Source organism: Sturnira hondurensis, unplaced genomic scaffold, assembly GCF_014824575.4.
Source record: "Sturnira hondurensis isolate 20B ecotype Veracruz unplaced genomic scaffold, ASM1482457v3 Scaffold0000396, whole genome shotgun sequence".
Lineage (NCBI taxonomy): Eukaryota > Metazoa > Chordata > Mammalia > Chiroptera > Phyllostomidae > Sturnira > Sturnira hondurensis.
Window position 1 is genome coordinate 9,104,219 of NW_028073027.1, and position 25,032 is coordinate 9,129,250.

The 25,032-nt window shown below is 37.8% G+C and overlaps 1 pseudogene; it reads left to right on the forward strand.

The window, feature by feature from the left end:
- Positions 1 to 723: 723 nt before the first annotated feature.
- LOC118983244 (elongation factor 1-gamma-like) overlaps positions 724 to 25,032 on the forward strand; it is a 95,443-nt pseudogene continuing 71,134 nt past the window's right edge.

Consider the following 25,032-nt stretch of genomic DNA (forward strand, 5'->3'; position numbering starts at 1 on the left):
TGGCATAATGAGATGGTGGTGCTGCAGAGAAGGGGGAAGAGGAAAGGGGTTCATTGTGGGTCAGAGGAGGAGTCCTCTTCCAAGACAATTTCAGGCAATTTCCCGGGGGTTTCTTCTGTTTTCTGTTTCTTGGCTTCACTAAACATGTTGGAGACTCAGATTTAGGAAGTTTCCCTAAAAACCTATCGGGAGAAACTTGCTTCTTTCTATTTTTCAAGATGTGCTAAAATTGTATATTATCTATTGATTAAACAGCTCCACAGCTCAGCGTGATAGAGCTTTGTCTGGGTGATACTTTCCCACAAAGTTTGGAACTTTAACCTGTTTACCACACATTTCTTTTATCAGTGCAGTGGATGCTTCCTCCCTTCCCTCCTCCTCATCTGAAGAAATTGCCTCAGCCACTCTCTGTTGCTGCTCCTTTTGAAATTCCTGTACCTCATGAGAACTGAGCTCTGCTCTGTGCTTCTCCACTAACTCTTGGATATCTTCATCATTGACCTCCAAGCCCATGGACTTGCCCAGAGACAAAATATGCTCCATCATTGGACTACCAGGATCATCCTTAAAGTCTTCAAAGTCCCTTGGAGTTACAGTTTCTGGCCACAGTTTCTTCCAGGCAGAGTTCATGGTCTTGTAAGAGACTTCATGCCAGGCCTCATCTATGAGAGTAATAGAGTGGAGGACATTAAAATATTAATTTTAGTTAATTTAAGTTCTGGGATGCTCCCAGAACTGTCTGAGTGTCAACTGTGTATCCAAGGTTACTTCAAAACACCTCTAGAAAATAACATTCATATAGAGGCTTTTGAATTTGCAAATGACCTGCTGGTCCATGGGCTGGAGCAGAGAACTCGTGTAAGGGGGCAGGAACTTCACGGTTATGAAACTGAACTCCCAGTAAGTCATCCTCTGAGCCTGGAGGGCGAATAGGAGTATCGTCCATAATTAACAAAGCCCTCAGAGGCAGTTTGTTTTACTGCACATACTTTTTTTTAAAGATTTTATTTATTTATCTTTAGAGTGGAAAGGAAGGAGAGAAAGAGAGAAATATCAATGTATGGTTGCCTCTCGTGAGTCCCCTGCTGGGAACTGGCCTGCAACCCAGGCATGTGCCCTGACTGGGAATCGAACCGCGATTGTGTGGCTCACAGGCCCTCGCTCAATCCACTGAGCTACACCAGCCAGGGCTACTGCACATATTTTTTTTCACACCGGGGCCAAAACTCCATTCATTGACTGCAAAGAACTGCCTTGTCACCCTAGCTTTAGCACTGGCCCTCCACATCACACTTGCTTTTTATCACATTATCGCTCTTGAAAACTCATGGATTTTCACTGTGATACCCTAGTAGAAGCTTTAATTTTAAATCCCCAGTAGCTTCCCCACACAACAATAGAGTTAGCCTGCCTTTAATTGGCTAGTGCCCTAGCAATGCCTCCTCCTCTTGAGTGAGGTAGGTTCTGTTAGACATTTTCTTCCAGCACAAACCAGTCCCATCACAGTTAAGCACTTGTTGGGGGACAAAACTTTCAGCTGTACATAATCCTTAAACTCAGTGACATAGCTTCTGGCAGCTTCTTCGTTGGCACTGGCTGCCTTTCCATGCCTCACTACACTAGGAATGCCAGTTCTCTTTTTAAATTTAACAAACCATCCATGACTGGCTTTAGACACTTCAGTGCCCTCACCACTTATTCCAAGCTTATCTTTTAACAGGTCAGCATGCAATTGCCTAGATTTCTCACAAATTATTGCCTCAGAAATTCCGTCATCCACTATTTTCCATTAATCCAGATATAAAGCAATTTTCAACTTCTTCCAATATCTGCGATTGTTGCTTATTCACAGACTTGACTCCTTTAGCAACATTTCTTGCTTTAATTGTTTCCTTATTTCTCACTATTGTTGAGATTATTATTCTCAGCATCTTATACATAAGAGCAATATTGATATTAGTCACACCTGCACCACTCTCATACATTGCTACAATCATTTTTGAACACATGATTCTTTTCTTTTCTTTTCTTTTCTTTTCTTTTCTTTTCTTTTCTTTTCTTTTCTTTTCTTTCTTTTCTTTTCTTTTCGTTTCTTCTCTCTTTTCTTTTCTTTTCTTTTCTTTTCTTTTTTCTTTTCTTTTCTTTTCTTTTAGAGGAGATGGGAGAAAGGGGAAGAGAGAAACGAGTGTGTGGCTGCCTCTCGCTCACTCCCTTCTGGGGACCTGACCTAGCCTGCAACCCAGGCCTGTGCCCTGATTGGGAATCCCACCAGGGTGGGGGAGGGGGACCCTTTGGTTTGCAGGCTGGCACTCAATCCACTGAGCCACAGCAGCCCGGGCTCTTTCTTCTTTTTTGGTCGCCATTCTTACTAACTGCCTTTTAGACTTCGTGATATCACTCTGAACCTTTTTGTGACCCATTATTAACACTTACAATGCACAAAATTACAAGACAGTGATGATGAATATGTGGGGGTTCTCCACAGTTGTTGAGCTATGGTGAGACTGACATGTCAATCTCTGTTTCATTGCAAAAGAGGGGTGATGAGTGAAGAGCAAAGGATGAGCGACAAACTTTCTCTTGCTGGGCAGTGTTGTGCTATAACTCATACAAGTTATAGCAAGGTGCGACAAGTCCCTAGCAAACACTGAGTGCTGAAACACTTTTTTCTCATCAAAATGCAGTAAGCACAGGGTTTGATGAGTTCTGAAGCTAACGACTACTGAGTAATGACTATATATGGTATTTATTTTACTATGAATCTGTTGATAAAATTTAGAGTCATTTGGTAGAGCTAATGAATATAAAACAAGAATTCTAATATAAAATATATTTTAAACCAGTTATTAAGTAAACAAGCATACTATTTTAGCTGGAATATGTGATATTCAAACAGTATAACAACGTAAATACTTTGAATCCTATATCAGAAAATAATAAGAAGAAAATATCTGTCATGTATAGACATTATTTTAGTGGCAATCTTAATGTATTTTTATTAAAACTGCTTCATTTCAAATATTACATTTGGAAATATGGTTGAATCTACACAAGTTGAGATGAATCCGATGATTACTCCAAAAGTTGTGCATATTCAAGCCAAATGAAAATATATAATTAGCTTGGATATAATACCTAGATAAGAGATATAATTTAGCTTAGATAAAGATCAATGAAACTTCAGAAAAACTTGCAGTACAAACTATCTCCAATATAATTAGTTTATTGTTGTGGGCACTAGCAAATTTTAAAATAGAAATTTGGTAGCAAATCTTAACATCCATTTTATCTAGTGCTAAGGCATGGAATGAGATTTTCAGCTTTAAAATGACAGAAACTTCTGGAAGAATAAGGCATTTTGATTTATCCCTGAAAATCCTTGTCATTTTAATCACTGCCGTGTGACTGCTTTAATCTGATCCACATGTAGATTAGATGCAGCATAATGAGAGTCAGAGAGGCAGGATGGTGGCACTTTTTCCCTTTTCTTGCCAGGAGGTATATTATACAAGACCCTACAGCTCCAACAGGGCCCATACAAGGCTTACAGCATAATAGTGATTAAGTGAGGGCCCTGAACCACACATTCAGGCTTGATTTACTGCTTGGGCCAGACAACTCCTTTTAGAATGTCTAGAACAGCAGGCTGTCCAGTCATATGCATAGCAATGAGTTCTATTTTTAAAACCCTTGCTTCTCAGCAAGTGATAAGTATTGTGTCTCTACAGATTCACAAATGAAAGCATTGTCCTGATTAAAAAAACATAAGAAAAAAATCTTCACACATTGCTTTTGCATTAACTCACAAGCAAACTGAAGGGTTCGATGTAAAATGATAGAATTTTGTTTCAAAATTTACAACCATACATTAAAATTATTCTTAAAAATAAAAATGCAAGCTTTGATAACAAATGAATGATTGGTTTGTTTTTCCTGTTATGGACTACTTAAATACTTACACGATTAAAAGAGTGAAAACTCTTTAGTTGTACTGCATAAAGTTCTTTTATAGTCTTAGTGGATAGTGGTAGACACTACCTTTTATAATTAGTTGTCAAGACCCATCCTTTTGGGAAATTTTCATTATTAAACATCCCATGCCAAAAATAATCTCTCAACCTTGATAATGGTGTACGCCAAATTGCTGATGGAAGCAGTGGTCTGTATACAGTAGACACACACACACCAATGTATAAACACATGTAAATCTCAAATGTAGAGATGAGTTTATCATACCTTGATTTTTCAGGACAAGATTCATAGCTCTGGACTAAAAAAAGACCCTTAATTCTACTTTGATTCTTCTTTTTCTCCATCTCCCTATGCACCCACTTTTATATGATCAGTGATATGCAGTAATCATATAAAAGTAGGTTTATTTACTCTACACAAATTGTAGGGTCTTTCATCAAGATTGTTTTCTCTTCTTAGCTTTTACAACACAATAGTATCCTATAATAACCTATCCACTTTGTTATATGTCAGCAATAGCATCTCATATACCTCACCATTTATGGCATGGGCACCAAATAATCACAATTAATAGGGGCAGTGAACAGTAAGTGGAGCGCTTTATCTAGGTACCAACTGACCCAATAGCAAGTCTATTGAAAGAAAACAGTGTATAATTTCAGTAAAGATTGCCATATTTAATTACAGAAATTTGGTTTTATGTGTTGCAACTATCTTACCTCAGCTTTTAAATTATCTTCTCCATTCTGTAAAGAACCTGTTAATGAATAGAATTTCCTAATGGTTCTTAGTGGTTCCTTTATTATTTGCATTTTTATGTTTCATGTAGAAAATCTTCCCAACAATGAGGTTCTAAACATGGGACCCTTATCTTCTTTCAAAAAAATTGTAATTTTTGCTTTTCATATTTAAAACACAATCAATTATAAATTGATATGTGTATATGGTTTGAGAGTCTGATTTCAATTATTTTTCTTTGGCATTCACTGTAAAGTAAAAACTCTCCTCATTGATCTTCAACAATAGATCTATTATAAATACTTTCCCTTTATATGTGGTATTGTCCTGTCCTTCATGAGGGAACACCACTGATGCATCTCTGTAAGTATCATGCTTGCTGCTCTTGCTGAAGCTGCTGTTTAATGGTAAGCACTCTATGTAGACATAAAAGTTCTATTTATAGTTTGCTAAGAATTGTGGTTTTCTGCTGGCTACTGAATTTCATTATATACATTTCTATATATGCGACACAATCACATATATATTATCTTTAGTAAGAAAAAAAATGACTGTTTTTCTAATGTTAAACTTTCATCTCTGAAAACTAACTCATTCCCAACTTTGCCAAAACCCCTTATATATATGAAGTACGTCCAGAAAAAGTGTGTCCATTGTTAATATAATGAGAACAGTTTATACAACATTGATGTAACCTGGCAGCCAAGGAGAGTGGACTGGAATGGGCATGTGTGAACAATGACGACTTTATCTAAAGCCCAGATTTGACACCCTGGGACTTCTGGCTTTTCCCCAAACTAAAAGCACCTGTCCATCTGGTAAGTGCAAAGGAAACAGGTCTGGGAAGGGCAAAGACTCTAAGAAGGAGTGAGGATTGCCCGAGTTTTGAGGCTGTGAGCCAGGGTCTGGGTGATGATTGGCCGAGCTTTGGGAGCCATAGCTTTTGGACCACTGTTTCTGAGATTGGTTGGCAGAAAACTTGCTTGTGAGCATTTGTTTGGAATACCAGAGTTGTGGGTTTAAGTGTTGCTTAACAGTTTGCAGTTTGCCTGAATTTTTCAGGCCAATAGGGACTGTTCTGTGTTGGTTCCTGGAGAGAGCCCACTGGGTAGAATTTAGAAGACTGGAATATGTATAGCCGTTTCCAGTATCTTAGGAGATATTTGTTTATTATTGTAACACTGTGTGGCCTAATTTTCAACTGTGGGGGAAAGTGGCCTCTAAATAGTCCTCTGAGTTACTGTACCATCATGCAATTGGAACAGTATTGCCAACAGTTAGACAAATGGGACAGAATCCATTATGTCAATGCATTTATGCCATTGCATTACAGAGTTTCACCAGGGATGGAGAACCCCTTGGTGCAGAGAAGGAAAGTTGTCTCAAAACCAATCCCTGACGGTAAGACTCAGGAAGAAAAGGAAAACAAAGAAATGTCTTCTTAACGTCCTCAACCCAGGAGACGCAGGGTTAGTAGCAGGAAGACCTCCCCCATCAACACCACCTCCACTAGCTACCCCTGAAGCAAGACCCAAAGATTCAATGGATCCATCTCCATATGACAAGGAATGGGTCTCCCCATCAAAAATCCATCAGGGCCCCTAATTAACTGAGGGAACAGAAAGGCTCTGGAGTGAGACAGTTCCCTTTAAGGTAACATCCTAAATATGGAGTAAGTCAGGAGGGCCAGCCCACTGACTACTATTGGGCTCGTACTCCATTTTCCACCTCAGGCTTACCGAAGTGGAAGAATTCCAACTGCTTATATAGGGAGAATCCTCAGAAAATGACAGGTCTTGTTGCCTCTATTTTTACCACTCATTGTCCAAACTGGACAGATATACAGGCTCTCCTTAACACCCTGGTAAAGCAGATAAAAGATGGCTGGTTATAAATAAGGCTAATGAGGAGACTCAATGCCTCCACTACGAAAATCCCAATAGGACTCCAACTCAGCTGGGACAATCAGCTTGAAAAAGCCTGACTGGGACCAAAATAGTGGGAACCTAGGTCTCCTTAAACATTACAGAAAGTGCATTTTGAAAGGGCTTAAAAAAAGGGTATCCAAGCAAGACATTTGGATATGATATAGGCCCTTCAGAAAAAAACAAATGAAGACCCTTCTGAATTTTTAGGAAGGATCTATCAGGCCTATAGAAAGCATATGTAGACTGACCCACCGGCATCGGAAAATGTGCAGATGATGAATATGACTCTTATTGGGCTAAGCGCCCAGGATATCAGAAACTCCAGCATTAATACACGCCATTGGAAATAAATCCTTACTAATTGATGAACATAGCTTTTAAACTTTATATTGTCCAGGAAGCAAGGAAGTTAAAACAGGCCATGATGTTCTTAGAAACAGGGTGGGGATACCATAAGAAGAGGCAGTGCCCTAAAGGAACGAGGAAAAGCCCACTAGGTACCAATAAATGTGCCTATTGCAGAGGAAGACCACTGAAGCAGGGAATGCCAGAAACTCAAAAGGGAGAATGGAGACGATATAAACCCCCACCGAGGGTTATTCTGAAAAGGAGAGGGCAGCCTTGTGACAAATGAGGAAACCCAGGGGCTCCCTTCGACATTTCCTGACCTATTACTGTTTCCCCACGGAAGCTCTGAGCACAGCTGACTGTGGTGCACAAGCTAAATGATTTCCTCGTACATACGAGAGCTAGCTACTCAGTGGTAAATACAAAATTAACCCAGGAAAGTTCAGGTGCAGTAATGGTTACTGGAGTGACTGGACAATTATAAAAACAGGCATCCATCCCTTCCACCTTTCGAATTCCAGTTTGGGGATCAAAAGCTTATGCACTGTTTTTGCTACATGCCAGTCTGCCCTATTCTGTTGTGAGGCCAAGATTTTCTTTGTAAACCAAATGCACAAATAACTATTTCTACTGAAAAGCAGCAATTATGCATAGATGTACCCCTCTTTCTCCCCACATTTGAAGTTCTTCTGGCTGGCCTAATAATCAAATTAACAAAGACAGATTATCAGGAGAAAGTCAAAGTTTAATGCATGAATAGGGAGTTCACATAGACATGATAAATCCATGAATACTCCAAAGATAGTGAAGCAATATTGGTTATACAAAATATTTTGGACAAAGGAGAAAAGGGGGAAGTGTGATATTAGATTTCAGAAGGGAGAATAGATAACTGACAGGTAGTTGAGGAGGAGCAGAATGCACAGAGGATACGCCTTGCCCCGTGACTCAGAAACGTTGGGGCTAGTTAGAGGGTATCTGGTTAACTGGCACTCGCCTGAAACCCTCTTATTCTGACATACGTAATTCAAATTAGGCTAAGGCAGTGTCATAATATCTTCTTCCTAAAGCAGGTTCTCTGTCTAAGTCTTGGGCAGAAAAAGAGTGGGCGGATGGTCCAAGGCTATTTCTGAGTCTTTCACTTCTTAATAAGCAGCCAAAAAATCAATATCCCCAAAAGGAACACCAGGGTGGCAGAATTTTGGTCCTTTCACAAATTATATCACCTCGTCTAATCATTTAATACGTTTCACAAAATTGTGTCTAATAGTAAAAACAACAAAAAAAAAACAATATAATTTGTCCTCATGAAAACAAGGTGGTTTCCTGGTCTCCCAAATATCAGTTCAATGGGTCAAGATGTCAGGGCACTAAACGTGGTCTAACCTATAAAGCAAGCTTTGATGTTGGCCCGCTGTGGTATCATTAGACTAGTTCTGAGCTGGGGTTGCCCTGCCCCTCCTTGCATAGCCTGGGATGTCTAAGTTCTTGACTCACTCAGTGAAGAATTCGAGAATGAGTGCAAGTGAGAGTGAAACCAAATTTGGTTTAGGAAGGGAGGAAAAGAGGCCAGGACATGGGTTCCTGGAGACAGGACCAGGGGGTGAGCCTGGGCCTGGCTGCTGCCACCCCATCTTCCCTGCTTGCAGTTCTCACGGGCACCGTTGTGAAAGAAGCACAAGTCCACGTCTGAGTCTGCTCGGGCCGACTTGCAGGGAGTACACACCAAGAGAGTCAGCTCCCACAGCATTTTGTGTTTCAGGTTCTGAACTCTGTGGTGCCAAATTCCATCTCTGCCTTTGGGTTGGGAGGATCCTTGTCTTTGATACATGGCCCATTCTGGAACAATCTCTACTTGTGGTGTCAGTTTTCATCATAATGATGGTATAGTGAGCTTTGAGGTCAGTCTCTGGTCAATTTATGCCCCAATTCAGATGGGTCTGGTTGCAGCCAGTCTCCCTGTTCCGCTGAATTCTGCCAACTACACAGAAGTTTCCTGCCACCAGCTTTTTTCCTTCAATGAGGTGCTGAGGTGGGGACCTTGGTGAGAAGATACAGCAAGTTATCAGCCGGTGATGCCCCTACTTCTTCATCCCACTTGTCCGGCACTTTTTGCAAATTCTTTCTGTCCTTCAACACCATTGCTTGAAATTGCCGAGTTATACTAAATTATTTCAGAGAAGACTGTCAAATAGGATAGAAATCTCTAAATATAAATGAGGAAAATATTGAAACAATGTACAGAAAAAAAAGTTGACCCTGCAGAGATATGACAAATGGTTAAATACATAAATAATGGATAGACAGATATAAAGATAAAGAAAGATAGAGAGAGAGAAGGAGAGAAAGGAAAAGGAAATTTAGATGGATGGGTTAAAATGTGGGGAGCAAGAGAATGAATAATCTAGGAGTATAAAGTTGTTAAAATAAATACTGCCTATTTAGAATCCTGTTTGTTAGAGAAATTAGCAATAAACATATTTTACTATATCTTCTAAAATCTATGTCTATGTGTAGTTTTCTATCATAAGTATTCTAAAATAAAGAAGTCTATGTGTGTGTGTCTTTCAGCTATTTGCACGAAGCTTGGCATGTTAACATGTACACAATAGGGGATCAAGACATGTTTATAAGAAAATGCTAGAAAAATTGCCAAACATATTTAATCTTTTTACTAAAGTTTACCACTTCCTTCTCTTTATGTCCTTATTGAAAACATGTCTTTTTACTGAAGAAGGGCACTTTCTCCCACTTACTAAAATCAGATCTTATTTGTAGCACACAATGTGGAAAAATGAAAATCTCTTCCCATAATTCACCCCATCAATTGTCCATTATTCTCTGACCTTTTTATTCTTTGAAAAATTCTACACTTAACATTTTCCTCTACCCCAAACCTGCTCACACACATTTAGAAAGCAAATGCTACCTAAAGCCAGTCTCTGGAAGTTCTGTCATTTCTCTAATTCCAGTCCTGCTAAATTGGAGCTTCACTTGGCCAAAATCATTATAAAATAATTTATTTACCCCTCTAATCTCATCAAGAGCACTGAACTCTGATCATAACATCCTATATTTTATTTTTCAATTCTTCAATTTCAGTTAGATATTTCAACTATGATAGTGCTTTTTTTGGCTAGTATATCATCCCCTCCTGAATTCTATACTAGCTCAGATTCCATGACTGGTCATGAAATTGCTCTATAACAATCATATTTTGCTCTCTTATACCTCTATCCTTCTTTACATCTATTCATTAAAATTTCAAACCCCAAACCATTTTATCATTTATTCAATCAAATATTATACATTTTCCTCACACTGAATTTTATCTTTCTAAAGTTTAAAATTGCTCTTTTGAAACATCACCAAAATATATCTCACCAGTATGGTTTTTCACTTGGGCTCTATTTTTCTTTGGATGCGATTCCTACAACTTTTACCGCAAGAACTACCCAATTTTTAAGACTCAATCCAGGATTCATCTTGTTCAGAACGTCTTCCAAGATCATCTCTAGAGGGAAGACTTCCCTCATCTCTATTCCCATAAACATTTTTTTATAATTGCATTGTCTTATTTGAGTCTTTTCAGAAGCAGGTGCTCAGAATAGGATTCGAGGACAGTTTTTATATCTGGGAGGTAATCCCAGGAAACTCTGGTAGTAGGCTGATAAAGTGAGACAAGGAGGAAAGGAGTCAATAAAGGTATATTTTTCAAAAAGTTATCACTTTGTTGGCTGAAGATTAACTCTCCTTGGGAACCTTCAGTGTCAATTTACGACATACTGACCGAGTTATCCAACTCCCATCAGTTGTGGGCAGAGTGTTGCTGGGTGGAAACTATTAATTCCCCGGCAACTCTGACATGGCTATCACTCAGGTAACAGACTCCAGGACCCAGAGAGACACACTAGGCAACCATTTGAAAGTAACTAGTACAAATCAGGTACTGTAATGGAAGGGAGTTGCAAACTCTAAAGGGAATATGAGTTAAGAACCAATGGATCAGTTACAGGCTTTACATGACATTCTTTTTCATTATTTTAAAATTTATTATTATTGTTAGTGAATTTACTAGAGTGACATTTGTTATAAAATTACAAAGGGTTGGGTGTATAATTCTAAAATACATCACTGAGTAATGTATTGTGCGTTCACCACAAGTCAAGTGTCCTTCAGTTACCATTTATCTTCCCATTACCCTCTTTTACCTCTCCATCCCTCTTCCCTCTAGTGATCCTCACACTGCTGTCTGTGAGGGCTTTTATTATTTAATCCCCTAACCTTTGCCACCCAGCCTTCTAATTCCCCTCCCCTCTGAGAGCTGTCACTCTGTTCCCTTTCCCTATGAGTCTGTTTCTGTTTTGCCTGTTAGTTTATTTTGTTCATTAGATTCCACATGTGAGTGATATGGTACTTCTCCTTTTCTGACTGGCTTATTTAACTTAGCCTAATACTCTCCAGGTTGATCTATGCTGTCACAAAAGGTAACATTTCCTTCTTTCTTATAGCTGAGTAGTATTCTGTTGTGCAAATGTAGCACAGCTTTCATTCACTCATCTACTAGATGAACACTTGAGTTGTTCCCAAATATTCTGTTATAAATAACACAGCAATGAACATAGGGTGCGTATATTCTCTTGAAGTAGTGTTTCAGGCTTCCTCAAATATATTCCCAGAAGTAGAACGGCTGAGTTATAAGGCAGTTCCATTTTTAATTTTTTGAGGAAACTCCACACTGTTTTCCACAGTGACTGCACCAGTCTGCATTCCCACCAGCAGTGCACTAAGGTCCCATTTTCCACATATCCTCACCAATACTTTTTGTTTGATGATTTATTGACAATAACCATGCTGGAAGGTGTGATGTGAATATCTCATTGTATTTTTGATTTCCATATTTCTGATGAGTAGTGATGTTGAGCATTTTCTATATGTCTATTGGCCACCTGTACATCCTCTTTGGAGAAATGTATATTCGGGTCCTTTGTCTATTTTTGAATTGGATTGTTTATCTTCCTGGTGTTAAGTTGTATAAATTCTTTATTTTGGATATCAACTCCTAATTAGATGCATCATTGGTGAATATGTTCTACCATACAAAGGGGTACCCTTTTCATTTTGTCAGTGGTTTCTTTTGCTGTGCAGAAGTCTTTTAGTTTGATGTAGTCCTATTTGTTGTTGTTTTTTCTTTCTTTCCATTTCTCAGGGAGACATATCAGCAAAAATATTGCCCCAAGAGATGTCTGAGATTGTATTGCCCTTAGCTGTCTCTCCAAATGTCCTCCAATGATTTTAGTCTGTTCTACCTTCCCTCTGCTGAAGCCCAGGGTGAGTGGCTATAAATGAGATTTTGTGCATTGTCCCTTTCAGAGTGCCTGTGTCTCTAGCAGCCTCCAGCCTCTCACTAGCAGAGAGAATCCCACTGATTTTTGCAGCCATATGTTATGTGAGTGCCTCTCCCCAGCTCTGGTGCTCTGGGCTGGAGAGCCTAGTGTGGGGTCAAGACCCTACACTCATCAGGGGGAACCTTTGCTGCTGAGATATCCCCTGGAACCTCAGCCATCACCCATGGAAATGGGATCAAGTTTTGTCACATCTCCTTCTTTATGACCAGTCTCAATGTGGCCTCTTCTGTAAATCCTTGATGATAGGACTACTCTTGAGCTAGTCTTAAATTGGTTGTTTAGGTTTATCGTCCTATATTTTAGGTGTAATTCCCATTTGATTCTGGGATAAGGTGAGTGTAACATCTACTTATTCTGCCACTATCTTCACCTTATTTTAATATTATTTTTGTGTGCTTATCTTCTGACAAATTACAAAATTCCATGAAGGAAGGTGTGTGTTTGTGTGTCTGTATTGGTGCATATGTTTCTTACTGTGTATCTTTGCCTTTCTATCAGTTAGTTAGATAATAATGAAATAAGCGTCTGTCACACAATTAAAAACCAAAATTTTCAGAAACAATTGGAGTCATAGGTAGATATGATTTGCTTCCTCACACAACCAAAAGAAGGACAACAAATTTAAAAGCCAAAAACAATGAGAAATGCCAGAAAATCAAACCATATGGAAATCTGGCACTGAGGAGTTAAAGAGGAAACATTCATCTAGACTGGTAAGAGGAGCAGAGACATACAGCCAGGGCTCAGAAGGCATACAGCAAAGCAACAGACCAGACCAGGCAAGGTGGGCAAGGTGGCAAGGAGTGGACTGGGTGATCCCATATTCATGTGTGACTAAGCCAGGAGGAACAACCAGGGAGTGAAAAAGACAACATAACCCAGGGTTTCAGCATGAAAAACTAAAGCCTCAAAACCCCTGGCTGTAATAACCTGTGGGGGGTTGTAATGGTGGGAGAAACTCCCAACCACGTAGGAGAGTTTGTTGGAGAGACCCATAGGGTTCTAGAATGTATACAAGCCCACTGACTCAGGAATCAGCAACAAAAGAGCCCAATTTGCTTGTGGGTAACAGGGGAAAATGACTGATTGCCAAGAAAGTAACATTGTTCCCTCTCTGACTCCTCCCATACAGCACCACCACACAGCAAAGTGGATTGCCCAACCCTGGTGAATACCTAAGCTCCACCCCTTACATTGTAACAGGTGTACTGAGACAAAACAATATGACTCAAAAGAAAGAACAGATCAAAACTTCAGAAAAAAGAACTAAGCAATGAGGAGATAGCTGGCCTATCAGATACAAAGTTCAAAATACTGCTAAACAAGATGCTCACAGAAATAACTGAGTATGGAAACAAAATAGAGGAAGAAGTGAAGGCTATGAAAAGTGAAATAAATGAAAATATACAGGGAGCCAGCAGTGAAGGGAAGGAAACAGGGACTCAGATCAGTGATTTGGAACAAAAAGAGAAAACAAACATTCAACCAGAACAGAATGAAGAAACAAGAATTCAGAAAAAATGTGAAGCTTAGGAACCTCTGGGACAATTTTAAACCTTTCAACATATTGAATCATATTGGTACCAGAGGAGAAGAGGAAGAGGAAGAAATTGAAAACTTATTTAAAAAACTAGTGAAGAAAATCTCCCCCAGTCTGGCAAAGGAAATAGACTTCCAGGAAGTTCAGAAAGCTCAGAGAGTCCCAAAGAAATTGGACCCAAAGAGGAACACACCAAGGCACGTCATAATTACATTGCCCAAGGTTAAAGATAAGGAGAGTATCTTCAAAGCAGCAAGAGAAAGGGAGACAGCTAACTATGAAAAAGTTCCCATAAAACTATCAGCTGATTTCTCATAAAAAGCCTTACAGGCAAGAAGGGATTAGAAGGAAGTATTCAAAGTCATGAAAGGCAAGGACCTACATCCAAGATTACTCTATCCAGCAAAGCTATTATTTAGAATGGGAGGGCAGGCAAAGTGCTTCCCAGATAAGGTAAAGTTAAAGAAGTTCTTCATCACCAAGCCCTTATTATATGAAAGGAAAAAGAACTTACCTAAGAAAAAGAAGATCAAAACTATGAAGAGTAAAATGACAACAAATGCACAATGATCAAAAACAGAAGCTAAACAAAACAAAACAAAACAAAAAACTAAGCAAACAACAGGAACAGAATCACAGAAATGGAGATCACATGGAGAGCTATCAGTGAGGAGGAACAGGGGAAGAATGAGGAAAAAGGTACAGGAAATAAGAAGCATGATTTGTAGGTACAGTATAATCAGGGGACAATGAAGAACAGTCTAAGAAATGAAGAAGCCAGTGAACTTGTATGTATAATCCATGGCCATTAACTAAGGAGGGGAGGGGAGTTACAGAGTGAAGGGGGGTAAAGTGGAGGAAAAAATAGAACCACTGTAATAGCATAATCAATAAAATATACTTAAAATAAAATAAAAAACAAAATGTTCAACTCTTTACCTGCAAGTTTATTAAGAACGATACATTAAGAATTATTATTTTAAGAACCAATATTAATTAAAAATATCATGTTATAATGATAAGTATACCTAAGCAATAGTACAAAGATATTGGAAGATATCTGGAAATTTCACTCAATAGAAAAAAATATAAGGCTTTGATACTTTTTGCACCTTGGAAAGCAAAAAATATTGTTATTCCTAAAACTTGTTTCCTTTTTTTGGTCATTTTTATTTTCCTTTTTAAAAACTGAATTTATTAATGAGACATCGGCTGATAAAATTACACAGGTTTCAGGTGTACAATTTTATAATACAACATCTATATATTGTATTGTGTGTTTACCACCCCAAGTCAAGTTTCCTACTATAACCACTTCCTCTGGTAATCACTATACTGTTGTCTGTGTCTATAAAGGTTTTTTTTTTAATTAATCCAAATACCTTTTTAACCCAAACTCACAACTGTACTCCCCTCTGACAGCTCTCAGTCCGTTCTTTATCTAGAGTCCATTACTATTTTGTTAGTTTATTTTATTCATTATATTCCACATAATTGAAATCATATGTATTTTACTTTTATGATTGACTTATTTCACATAGTGTAATGGTTTACAGATCCATCCATTCTGTTGCAAAGGTAAGATATTTTCCCTTTTTATAGCCAAGTAGTATTCCATTGTATAAATGTACCACAGTTTTTTATCCACTCCTACCAATGAAGGCGTGAGCTGCTTCTAAATCTTGAGTATTGTATGAATAATGCTGAGATGAACACAGGGGTTCCTATAGTTTTTTGAAACAGTTTTTTCAGGTTTCTGTGGGTACCTCTCCAAAAGGGCCACTTGAAATGACAAATTAAAAAAATATATGGGTGATCTTCAAGTGATTCTACTAAAAAATATAAAATAGTTCACAGTTAAAGCAGATCTATCCCACATCATTTTGTCTAAAAATTATAAAGAAAAACTCTTGAAAAAATTTTAGTCAAATAATAGAAAGAAAATTTCCATTCTGATATAATGTTGGTACATGGTATATTGTGAATACAATGAAAGAACAAGAGTAAGAATGAGTGGGAAGGGGGGATGGCTTGGGTGCGGGAGTTTGGTGGGGGGGAAATGGATACAACTGTACTTGAACAACAATAAAAATAGTTACAAAGGGAGTAAGAATGAGAGAATGTATTAGGATGGTAAAACTATGAGTGGTGAAGGTTTCAACTCCACATTAGGAACCCACACTTTTAAGTCCTACACCTGAGCAATAAGTCCCTAAAACATATAAGTTTAAAAGCCAATGGGGCTCACATTCCAAGACTTATGAGAGTAATGATCTGAGAAGCATCTCTGAAAAGGCATGCACACCTACCTCAGCCTCACAACCTCACTCAGAAGCATTTGATTATGTCCAGACTTCAAGTGAATGAGGTCAACCTCCTTTTTAAAGTGACAGCTTGAAGGGTAGGCATTTAAGTTAAACATGCACAACTAGTAGCCTGTTAGAACACCCTCTGAGAATAGAGAATGGCATGTACCATATTCATGCTCCTCTTTGCCATACTCCCAAACACCACCATCTCCTGGAGAGGATCGTTTACATGGGTCTGATGTTCTACTTTTTGTGGCCATCACCAGGGGTTGCCTCTTGACTGCCTGGCTATGAAGTACATGGTCTCGTGGGATTGTAACATATCACCCAGAAAAGAAGCTTGTGTCCATATCTGGTTTCCTTATTTTGTGTCTGCTTCCAGGTGACACCTCTAAGTTGTTCAGGGCAGTTGGACAGTGGAGAATATTCTCATGGGTTCCACAGGACAGCAACCAATTGAGAAAGAATTACTTAAAAGCTACCACTCCCAGTTACAGCAAAAGGTCCGGGATACCTGTCTTTCTGTGAAGGATGCCTATTAGCTAAATTATGGTTTCCACCTGAGCTGCAAGTTTGTAATTAAATACGTATCTATGGTCTGACTATAATTCTCTCAAGAGACCTTGGGAGATAGGCACTACCTTCACACTCTTTCCCTGACATGATCCAGAATGCCAGTCTCCCCAGGAGAGGAGATTTATGTACATCTTTCATCATGGTATTTACATCTGGTGCCTCATTTCTTTTTCAGCTTCTTCTCAGGGGATGCCCCTGGGTTATTGGCTCTGGTGGCTACGAGATTTGTAGTGCTGGGTCCCCTGAAACTTTTGTGATTCAATGTTGCTCCTTGACAGGCTACCAGCCCAAATCTCTGTATGAACAAGAGATGGAGTCATACCCTTTAATATTTTTGTGGAGGACGATGTAGCCTGCTGTGTCTGGACTTCGACCCGAGAGGCAAGCTTTAGGTTTGGCAAAAATCCAGTGGCCTGTGGAGCTACTGTAAGAATGTGGGCTGTGGGTGCCATATTGGTGCTCTGCCTCTACTTCACTCCAGCTCACAAGTCTCTATGAGAGAAAACAGCTTATACAGTTGTGTGGAGCCCGGACTGCTTCCTACCTAGGGGACACCTCCAGAGCACCTGACACTGGTGACATGGAGGTTTAGGCTAGCAGTCTCACAGGACAGTCTATATTTTTATACATTTAAAAGCTGCTGCCTGAGGTCCAGTTTACAATCAGTTTGATTTTAGGTCCCTTTGGGCCACTGAAAGATCCTGACATATGTTTAAGTACTGAGAGCTGTTAAAAATATATAATAGGATGCTTGGACAAGCACAAAGCTTTCATAGTCAGTGAAGAGTTAGGGTAGTGTTGAAGGGCAAGTTTTACTTCCTCCATGAGGCCAACTTTTCAAGACTAGGAGAGCCGGTTATTTCATAAATTTCATAGAAATCAACATAGAGAGTTAAGAAAATGAAGAAACAAAGAAACATGTTCTAGAAACATTTATGTTCAAATGTTCAAAGAAACATTTATCTTGTTCTATCATTTAGAGCAAGATAAAACCTCGGGGCGGGGGAACACGTTAATGAAATGGAGAGAAGCAAAGTGTTCAAATAATGGTCATAAAAATGTTTACTGAAATTGGAAAAAGAAGAGATGAACACCGTGAAAATATCAACAGAGATGAAAATATAAGGAAATACTAAGTAGAAGTCATAAAGCTGAAGAAATTCAATAACTACACTGAAAAATACACTAGAGGAATTTAACAACAGAAAAATGAAGCAGAAGAAAGTTCAGTAAAGTCTTAAACGAGACAGGAGAATTTACCCAATCAGAGCAGCAAGCAGAACATAAAAAATGAATTGATGATAGCTTAAAAAGACTTATATGACAACAGCACACAGACTAATATTTGCATTATAGGGTTCCCAGAAAAATAACATAGAAAGGGGCAGATTTATTATATGAAGTAATAATGGCTCAAAACTTTCCTAACCTATGGAAAGAAGTAGATCCAAATCCAGGAAGCTCAGAGACCTACAATCAAGTTAAATTCATAGAGATTCACATCAATGCACCTTATAATTAAATGCAAAATATTAAAGAAAAGAAGAGAAGCATAAAAGCAGTAAGAGAAAGACATCTTGTTACATACAAGGGCATCCTATAAGACCATCAAATTTTTCAGTATAAAACTTGCAGGCTGTAGGGGAGTAGACTGATACATACAAATTAATGAAACAAACAAACAAAAAAATCCCAACCAGTACTGTACTTGACAAACTTGTCACTCAGAATTGAAGGAGAGACAAAGAGACTTAGGCAAGCAAAAATGAAAGAAATTCACCAGCACCAAATTGGTCTTAAAAGAATGCTAAAAGGATTTATTTAACCCCCCAAAAAAGCATGCTAACTGGTAACAAGTAAACATATGAAAAAATAAGAATATATCTCACTGGAAAGGTGAATAGATATTAAAGGTAATAGATTAATTACTTATAAAGTTAGAATGAAGGTTAAAAGACAAAAGCAGTAAAAATAACTGTTATTAGAATAATTAGTTAAGGTATATACAAGATACAAAGACATAAAATGTAATATCAAAACATTAAAATGTGAGGACAGGTAAAAATGTTGACCTTTAAAATGCAATCAAACTTAAGTTTTCATAAACCTAAAAGACTGTTCTAGATATAAGTTGTTATACAGGGTGGTACAAAAATGGGTTTACAGTTGTTCACCTAAAAATAATACAATAATTAATAAATAATAATACAAAAATAAAAAAACTGTGTTTTGCATACTCACTCCTGCGAGCCTACGTTTCCCCCACCCTGTGTATAAGTGTTATGGTGATCACAAAGACAAACCCATTATAGGTACACAAAAGATTAAGAGAAATGAATCTAAGCATACCACTAAAGAAGTCACCAAACCACAAAGAAAAAGAATAAGAGAAGTAAAAGAGAGTCACCACAAAAACAGTCAGAAAACAATGAACAAAATGGCAATAAGTGGAACATATTCAAATGGCAGTAAATGCAATGTGCCCAGCAACAATGTTTATTGTACTAGCCAAGACATCAAAACACCCAGAGTCCACTGATGGATAAATGGATTAAAAATTGTGGTATATGTGCCCTGGCTGGCGTGGCTCAGTTGGTTGGAGTGTTGACCCATGAACCCAAAGGTCATGGGTTCAATTCCCTGTTAAGGCACAAACCCTGCATGTGGGTTTTCATTCCCCAGTCAGTGTGTTTACAAGAAGCAACTGATCAGTGTTTCTCTCTCATACCAATGTTTCTCTCCCCCACCCCCTCGCTCCCTTGTATTCTCTATCTAAAATAAATAAGCATGTCCTAGGGTGAGGGCAAAATTTTGTGGTAAGTGTATAATGGAATATCACTTAGCCATAAAGATTGAAGCCTCACCGTTTGTGAGAACATGAATAAACCTGGAGGGAATTATGAGAGATGAAATAAATCAGAGAGACAGAGATGAAAAAGAAGTGATCTCTTTCATATGTGGAGTCTTTAGTATATGTGCTGCCGAAGCGAGCACTCATATGTGGAGTCTTTAAAAAATAAAGATAAAAACCAAACCCTAAGCTTATAAACAAAGACAACAGATTGGGTGTTGCCAGAGGTGGGAAGCAGGAGTGGGAGAATTTTAAATAGAAGAATAATGCTTTGATTCTGGTTTCTGTAAGTTTCCAACATCCTCTCAGTCAGTTTGACATTTATGCAGGAAACCTGATTCTCTAGTCCAGCCTAATATCATGCAAATTATAGAAAAATAAATTTTTAGAGTAAGTGAATGGATTTGGTATGTGTGAATTGACGTGTTAAGATTGGTTTAGTTTTGTTTCATTCATTAGTTCACTAACACTAATAATATTGTGAAAGTATGTCAATTTAGCCTTCGAATAAAGGTATCTTGCATTTTGGAATATTAGCATATATTGGGACAGTAAATAATTTGAACAAATGAATTAGTTGTCAAAATAAACTTCTATAGAATGCCAGATGGCCCTGATTCTTTTTCTAGCTAATGACTCTCAGTAACAAGATGATTTGAATGAAACAAATTTTTCCCTTTAAAAGGAAATTCATCCAACATATAAAAATAAACACGATTCAGTGTTTATTTGCCCAAACATATTTCCTGGCAAAGAAAAAATAATTTTATTCATGTACATAACCACAGTGGTAAGAGAGACATATGTTCATATTTAGATATTTGGGTGGAAATTTTGCATTAACATAGCTCATTCATTAACACTAAATGTTAAAATATACAAAGGAGAGCTGTTTGTTTGTTTTAATAAGAAATTTTATAAGCTACCAACTGAAATCATAATGGTTTCCTAAAATCTCAATTGAGTCCATTACTTCAGCTTGTGGGAATGCTATGGATGCACTGAAAAAGGCAAAGCAATAAAAATCGTTTCCAACATAGCAGGTATGCTTCAAACAGGAATACCTTCATAGCTGCACAGACAGGTGGAAAGTATGTTTCTCTGGAGTGTTAAGAATCAATCTTTTCACTAAACCCTTAGTTCAAAAATAAGTCTTTTAGATGGTGTGAATGCCCCTTTCTGTCTCTGCTGATGGCAGTTCCTCAGGGTACAACACAAAGAGCTCCCAACTGTGGTTCAGAGGACACAGCTTGTAGGCCTCATCGTGCAAGAGAAACACTGTGTTCTTGGGCAGGACTTTAAAAGTTCTGAAGTCTTTCTTTTAAAAAAATATGGAGTAATAATTTTGTCATGTCTATATTATTAGTTTGTTCTCCTAATTAAATAAAGTGATTGATATAAATACTTTATGCATAAGCAAATAATAGTTTTTAATAAAGATTTTATAACCTCCACTGAAGTACATAAAAAGATCTGAGTAATATATACCATGTTCACTTATTAGATGACAGAATATTTAAATATATTATTTCTCTGAACACTAATATCCACATTCAAGGAAATTTAATTATTTTTCAGGAATCTGACAATCTTTCCAAAAATTGTTTCAAAGGCTAAAGATCTGCTAAAGCTAAGTCATTTTAAAGAACAGTGTGCAACCTATGAGATTGTACTAGATTTTTGGAAAAGAAGAGAAAGTGTAGAACTAGGCAAAAGAAGAGAAAGTGTAGAACTAGACATGAAGGTAGACCTTCATCTTATCAAAGTTTCTATGTATAAACATGGTACACCATGCTGGGAAAAATGGAATAGAAAGCTGAACCTCTAGTTAACGTAAATCCCTGACAGATGAAAGAGCTAAATGTAAGCAGTAAAAACTCTAAATCAATGAAAATTTAGGGTAAAATCACTGTTAGCGAGGGAGGATGAGAATCCTTGGTAAGATGCCCATGCACTCACCAAAAGGCCAACCCTGGTTGACTTGACTCCTTCTGGCAAGAGTTTCCTTCCACTATTGTATGGTTCTGTTGCCTCAGCATCTGTGCTATTTGGCCAAGTGGGTTGCAATAACTTAACATTGAGTTAGTTCTCTCATGCAAGTGCATGCCCTAAATGGCTATATGCAAAGTCACAAGCAAACACAAGTTCCTGATGGAATTTCTTCCATGATCCTGTGACCAACTATCTCCTCTGGCTCCCAGTGCCTTCCCAAATGTGCTGCTTACACGAGTGCCGTGTGGGGCTTACCAAAACCTGCTCTTTCGGTTTGAATTGACCAGTCTGGCCTTAGCCTTGAGACTCTAAAGCAATCTACCCAAAGACCCTAATAAAGATGCACACCTCAGATCTTGCCTCACTGTCTTCATTCTCCCTTGACCTTCTGGTTTGGGCTTTCTATGCATACTTCCATAATGACCTATGAATAATAAACTTCTCGATTTCACTTTCTCTTGTGGTCTGTTCTTGAATGTAACTTATTATCTGGCATCTTCAGATTTACTTAATGTGTTCATTTGATAAGATCATAAGAACGTCACATTTTTATTTAATAAAACATACCATGATACAGGTAACAAACCTGAATGCAGTCTGGGAGAAGATATTTAAGATACTAAAACTAATACGGCATCATACATAAGAAACTACTGTGAATTAACAAAAACACATGAGAAAAAGCTGTAAAATGGAAAAGGAGTATGACTAGACTTTTCGCAGGATAGACAGCCCAAATTATTGTTCAACCTCATTAGGTGGTAAACACACTACAATAAATTAAATTATTAAGTTAAATTAAAACAGCAAAATATATACGTACACACACATGCACCTATCAGCATGGTGGAAAAGTAAGTATGATAGATAATAATGAGATTGTTAAAAATGAGGGGAGATCATTTATGTTATCAATTGCTGGTGAAACTAAAAATATATAGTCATTTCAGGAAAAAATAATTAATAAAATTACTGCTGATTATACTTTATACATCTATGATCCAAGCCATATAACAGCATAAAACCAAGTATTACATAATAGTTAAAAACTTATCTCTCAAGTCAGATGATTTAGGTTCACTCTAAATAGTAAATAGTTACTACTGAATAGTTTATTTAATTTTTCTGTGCCTCAGAAAAATTAAGACAAATAATATTTGATTTACAAGATTTTTTTAAGGACAAGGTGAGTTTATTGATGCAATATAGTTTGGAAGACATATAGTACCTTATAACTATGAAAAAATGAACTAGGGAACATGCATGAGTATGCCCATAAGGAGATTGTTGGAGCAGGAACTTGGGAGCACCCTAAGTAGCCATAATTAAGTGCATAAAAAAGCAATAGTGGCTGGTATATAGTATAAAATATTAGGCAGTTGATAAACTTAATAATCTTGGACAGCAATAATACATCTTAAATATTTGAAATGAGTTTACTTGAATTAAAACAAATACTGGATTTCCTGTTTCAGGTAAGACATGTAAAAACTTTGGAAACAATCATGCTCACCTTTAAAACAAGAAAAAAGCTGAAAAAATTGAAAATTAATAATTCTTTTTACATCCATTATCAACTAAGGCCATAAATTGAGAACTGAGGTCATAAAGTAAATCTCTGCTCCAAACTGAAGACAGAAGCAGCTATCAAGAATCACAGTTTCCTGGGAGCAAAAGCTTTCACTGGAGTTAATGCTGGTAAGACCATTATCCAAAATATGCAAACAACAACAAAAAACCCTCTTAACATTCAACAATAAGAAGATAACTCAAAGTGTGAACAGAAATATGAACAAAAACTTCACAAAAGAAGATATATAAAAGGCAAATAAAAATAGAAAGATATGCTTAGCATCACATGTCATTAGGGAATTGCAAAATCAAATAACATTGAGACACTAGCACATACCTACCAGTATGGCCCAAACCCAGAACACTGACAAGCACATGCTGGTGAGGGGGTAGAGCAAAAGGAACTCTCATTCATTGCTGATAGAAATGCAAACCAGCACAGCCACTCCGGAAGACAGCTTGGCAGTGTCTTATAAAACTAAACAAACTTTTACCATTCTATCCAGTGATCATGATCTTTGATACTTACCCAAGGATTTGAAACTTACGTCCAGACAAAATCCTGTGCATGCACATTTATGGCAGCTTTTTAAAAAATAATTGCTAAAACTTGGAAGCAATTGTCCTTCCACACACTCTTCATACATTCAGACAATAGAATATTATGCAACAATTTTTAAAAGAATAAGCTATCAAGTCACTGAAGCACAAGGAAGAAATGTGAATGCATATTATTAAGACAAGCCAGACTGAAAAGGCTACAAGCAGTTTTAGTCCAAGAATATAGCACCATGGAAAAGGCAAAACTGTGAAGACCCTAAAAAGACAGTGGTTGAGGGGAAAAGGAGGAGGAGGAGTGAAGTACAGGCATATGCAGAGTGGTTAAACTGTTGTATATCATATCCTGACCGTGTATACCTGACATTTATATTTCTTAAAACTACACAACCCAAAGAGTGAATCCTAATGGGCTTTAGTGAATGATGGATCAGACTTTGTTCCTCAATTGTAATAAATGTCCATACATAAAAAATTTTAATAATAGGAGAAACTGGGGGCAGGTATGTGTGAACTCAGTACTTTCTGCCCAATTTTGATATAAAATAAAACTGCTCTAATAAAGTCTATTAATTAAAACTTACCAATGCCTAGACTGGTGTGGCTCAGTTGGTGGGGCACCATCACACAAGGTGAAAGGTTGCCGGTTTGAGTCCCATTCAGGGCATATGCTTAGGTTTCAGCTTTGGTCCCTGGTGGGAGTATATAGGAGAGGCAACCGATCAATGTTTCTCTCTCACATTGATGTTTCTCTACCTTTATTTCTCCCTCCATCTCCTCATTCTAAAAATAAATTTAAATATAATTAAAAACACTTATCAATGAAACAACACTAATGAGGAAGGTTCTCTCTCCCACCCAAACAGAGTTATATTCTGGAGGGTAGGCCCCTTATTGTACAGGTTTCCCCCACTAGGTGAATGTTGTAGGAACCCATCTGTTTCAGTGTACCAGCTGGCATTATTGTGAGAGGCTGCATTTGGCTTCAGTGATTTTTTTTGAAAACTCTTTTGATGTGTTTGCGCATTTCATGGTGGGTGATTTATGAACATACCTGCCCACATGGCGCTGAGTGTTCAGCAGTTTTTGACCAAAACAAGCATGATTCCCATGTTTCATGCTCCCTATTCATCAGATCTGGCCCAGAGTGGCTTTTTTTCTACTTCTCCAAATGAAAAAAGTCCTCAAAGGGAAACAATTTGACAGTGTGGAAGAGGTGAAACAACAAACAGCAGAAGCA